Source organism: Lepidochelys kempii, chromosome 9 (assembly GCF_965140285.1).
Source record: "Lepidochelys kempii isolate rLepKem1 chromosome 9, rLepKem1.hap1, whole genome shotgun sequence".
NCBI lineage: Eukaryota > Metazoa > Chordata > Testudines > Cheloniidae > Lepidochelys > Lepidochelys kempii.
In genome coordinates, this window is record NC_136388.1 from 97,506,781 (window position 1) to 97,511,246 (window position 4,466).

Genomic DNA, 4,466 nt, shown 5'->3' on the forward strand with positions numbered 1-4,466 from the left:
TATTTTGTATATTCTCAAAATAAAGATTACAAGGATAACAAATCCACAGAAGAAAATAAGGATAAAGAATAAACTTTGTATTCCACAAGGTTTACAACAGTCTACATCAGCATTGCAAAGTCATCATAAGAAGCTCCAGTGCAGATACAGAAGTCTACTCACTCTTTGTCTCCATATAACCAGTGGTGAGCTGGAGCCGGTTCGCACCAGTTCGCGCGAACTGGTTGTTAAATTTTGAAGCCAATTTAGAACCGGTTGTTAAAGGGGTGGGCAAACTCCGTCCTGTCTGGCCTGCCTGAGCTCTCGGCTGGGGAGGTTCCCCTGAGAATCCCTTTTTAATTTTTACTCACCCGGTGACGCTCTGGGGCTTCGGCGGCACTTTGGCAGCGGGCCCTTCAGTGCCACCGAAGACCCAGAGCGACTGAAGAACCTGCCGCCGAAGACGCAGAGCGAGTGAAGGAACCGGTTCTTCAGCTTTTGGCAGCTCATCACTGCATATAACGCACACTAACTGTTGCTCTTTGTCCTCCCTCTAGTGGCTAGAGCAGAGGTCCCCAAACTATGGGGTGTGTCCCCTTATGGGGGCATGGAGGAACCTTTGGAGGGGCACGTGGGGGCCTGGGCCTATTCACACAGGGGGCAGGGAAGGAGCACCACCCAGCCCCTCTCCCCCGACCCCAACTCTGATCCAGTCCTGCCCACAGTCGCGTCCCCAGCTCCCAGCCCATGCCTGGCCTCGTTTGAGTTCCACTTCCTGCCCCGCCCCTGCCCCCAGCCTCAGCCCCATTCCCAGCCTGGGGCAGAGGCTGGGGGTGGGGCCAGGAGCAGAGAAGCACACGGCCCCAGGCTCGGATGCTGGTCCACACTGTGGCCCGGCTTCGCTCCCATCCGCAGCCTCAGACCCTGGCCACAGCTCCTACCCAAGCCCTGCTCCTGGTCCCAGACCCATCCCCAGCTGCAGCCCAAGCCTCAGCCCCCTTACTTCTGTCCAGCTCCCCATCCCCACCCCCAGCCACGACTCTACTCCCAACCCCATCTCTGGGAGGAGTAGGGGGGTGCCGGCAGAGGTAAGGAGGGGCATGACCCTCAAAAGTTTGGGGAACAATGGGCTAGAGCACAGAGATTTGAGTCTGCTATTATCTCTAACACATGTGGTTCTTCAGCTGAATAGTAAGTAAAAATGCCTTCTTCCCCTCATGCTTTGCTGCATAGATTAATCTGTCCTTGGCCTGAAAGCACTCAGATCAGTATTCCTTCAGGATTCCAACAAAATTAACATTAGGGAATTCTAGTGTTGAAATATCCTCTAGGATCCAATGACTCTGGATTTGTTTCCTTCCCCAATGACCAAGATCCTTGTATTATTGGCGCAGTGCTAGTTTTCCAACATTTTGCTACAACTCTCCAGTAACTGTATTTAGTCACTGTTTTGTTTTCTTTGCCATTTTGTGCAGTTTACATGTTCTGGAGGCACTGAAAAATTAATTTGTTGCAGCAAGTGTGGGGATATGCAGTAGCCATGTCAGCATGTTATATTATATTATTTCTCTTTATATAAAGAAAATAAAAGCAGCAAAGCAATAATTGCTTCCAAATTTAGATAGGATGGAATATGTATTTTGGTGTATTTTTAAAAGATGCTGGAACAATGCATAGCATTTTACCACCTTTGCAATTTAAACTTATAGGCATAACTACTGTGTTCTTCCTTGCCCATATGACAGTTACTTCTCTGGCACAATGCCATATAAATATATTTAATCCATTCATTTATACACAGACATTACCAGGCTCTGACATCCACTGCTGCAGAAGCACTGTACAGCAGAGCTAGTGCTTTATCCAAACATGTACACTTTATAAATAGGTTTGTACTGTATACTCTTCTCTCTGGGAAAATCATCTGGTACCTGTGTATCAAAACGCAGAGAAGTTTAAGCTGTGGAGTTTTCAGCTTACTATCTTTGAAACAGCCAATATGCATTTACTAGCCAATTGTTAGATCTATCACTATACAAATGTAATCCATAAAATAGTGGTACTAATACATTCATCTATGAGCCCTGTTATCATAACAGCATTAGTGTGATACAAGTTTACTGTATTCGCCTACACTACTACTGGAGGAATGATGTGCCACTGCGCACGCACAGAATTCATGTTGTCCGCAGATTGCTTTGCTTCCCCACAGAAAAATGATTTCTGAGGGGAATCAAAGGGAAGCCACAAGAGCTGTCACTTGCACCTCCTCAGCAGCCCAGAGCAGCTGGCGGAGATGTAAATCAGCCTGGGGGTGGAAGGACTTTGTATGTGTGCAGGGGAGACATCAATCACCACTGGGGATGGTGGCATGGGGGGAGGCTTGCGTGCGTGCATGTGAGCGAACGAAAGAGACTCTGTGCCTCTGGCTCGCTATTGTGGCATGACCAGCATGCAGGGGCAGGGCTTCGGGATGTTTGGAGGCAGGCATGAGGCAGGCACAACATAATATAGCAGCCTGACTGCTTAATTGTTCCCATTGTTGTTAGTAAATTGTTCCCATTCTTAGTGAATTTCTCGAAAGGCATAAACTTTTAAGGCTCCTTTACACTGCCAGAGTGGTGTAAAGGAGGCATATTGTAAATGACAGTATGGTCTTATAAATCCTTATGATGCTTTTGTGATTAGAACCGGTCTAAACTTTCAGACAAAAAATTTGCTGTCAAAATGTGCTCCATAAACTGTTTACTACTGACCTTTCTGGAGATGGTCAATAGCCAATATAAACTGTGAGTTTGATACCCCAGCCCTCACTTACTCTTCAGTTGCCTATGATGTAATACTGAGCATATGGCTACAAATATTTGTTGACTAATAGCTAGAAATAAAGGATCAAACCTAGCTACATTATTATTAGACAAAGGGGATTCAGGGATTTCTGCCAATGCTCCCCATTCCCGTTCTCCATCCATTGTATGGTAGTTTAAATAAATTCCCAGAATTTTGCAGAATTTTAAAATATTGTGTGCAGAATTTTTGGTTTTTTGGCACAAAATTCCATCAGGAGTACTACACACACTTGCTGCTAACAGTTATTTTCTCCATCAAAGCAGAGTTTGACAAGTCTTTCCACAATTCTGAATAAACTATGTATATTTAATTGCCATTTTTGAGGACTACACATTTGTCAACAGACACATCGGTACTTGTTTCTTGGTGTTTGCTGGAAGGTTTCATTCCTAGTGAGTTCTTGTAATAAGCTGCATGCAGCATGAGCCCCATTAAAGTCAGTGGGGTTCTGCGTGGATGAAGGGATTTGCCTGCATGGAGCAGGATCTGGGCTCAGGGTTTCAAACCACTACTGTTTCTGAGTTATGTACGTGGCAGAGGAGCATATGGCATTAACTTTGTGAGAAGAGAGAATGTTTTTCCACCCTTACAGAACTTGAAAATCTGCACGGATTTTATCCAAACTTTATTAAAAATTCCCCTCGGCCAGAGCCTAAACATGAATTTTTGACCCAAAATGTATTTCAGAAAGTTTAAACCCATGCTATACCAGGAAGTTATGTATGAAGCTATTTTGCCCTCACCCCGACCCGGAGTCCGTTCTCCTTCCCGTGGGCTGACGTCCATAACCTCTTGTTCAGAGTTATAGACAACCTCCATTCCTGAGGCGTCCATAACTCTGAGGTTCCACTGTACCGCGTTAGTGCAGACCAGCCTTCAGAGCGGTGGATTTACTACAGCAACAGAAGAACCCCTTCTGTGGCTCTAGTAAGTGTCTGTACTACACCAAAACGGGGTGTAGATGGGGGCTTTTCGTCACGTCCAGGTGTAACTGCACTGCAGCCGCTCCAGCGCACAGCTCTGGCCCACCAGCTGTGCTGCCATCCTTTCCTACAGCGCCAGAAGGGGTTTTCCCATCCCTGTAGGGCAGTGGTTCTCAAACTGGTGGTCGGGAGGCCTCAGGGGGTCACAAGGTTATTACGTGAGGGGTCGGGGGGTCACGAGCTGTCAACCTCCACCCTAAACCCCGCTTTGCCTCCAGCATTTATAATGGTGTTAAATCGATTTAACAGTGCTTTTAATGACTAAGGGGGGGTTGCACTCTGAGGCTTTCTGTGTGAAAGGGGTCACCAGCACAGCCGTTTGAGAGGTAACCCATAGCCTGAGAGGCACTAGTTAGGACAGGGAAGAATCGTCCCCTCAACTTCGCTGCAGCCACAGCAGGGACTGGGTCGACACGAGGCCGACCTAATGTTTAAGCGCAGGCGAGGGCTGGGTCTGTGTGCGAGGCCCACGCAGCGCTATCAGGCTGGCCCTAGGGCGCAGCGCTTCCCCTGCAGCAGGCAATCGCCCCTTCCCCCCTCAAAAAAACGCTCCCTATCCCCAAGCTCCTACAACGACTCGGGCCTCTTCAGCGCCCCCCCTCCCCGCGCCTACAAACCCCCTTCCCCGCTGGCGGCTGCATCCGGGGCTCGCCC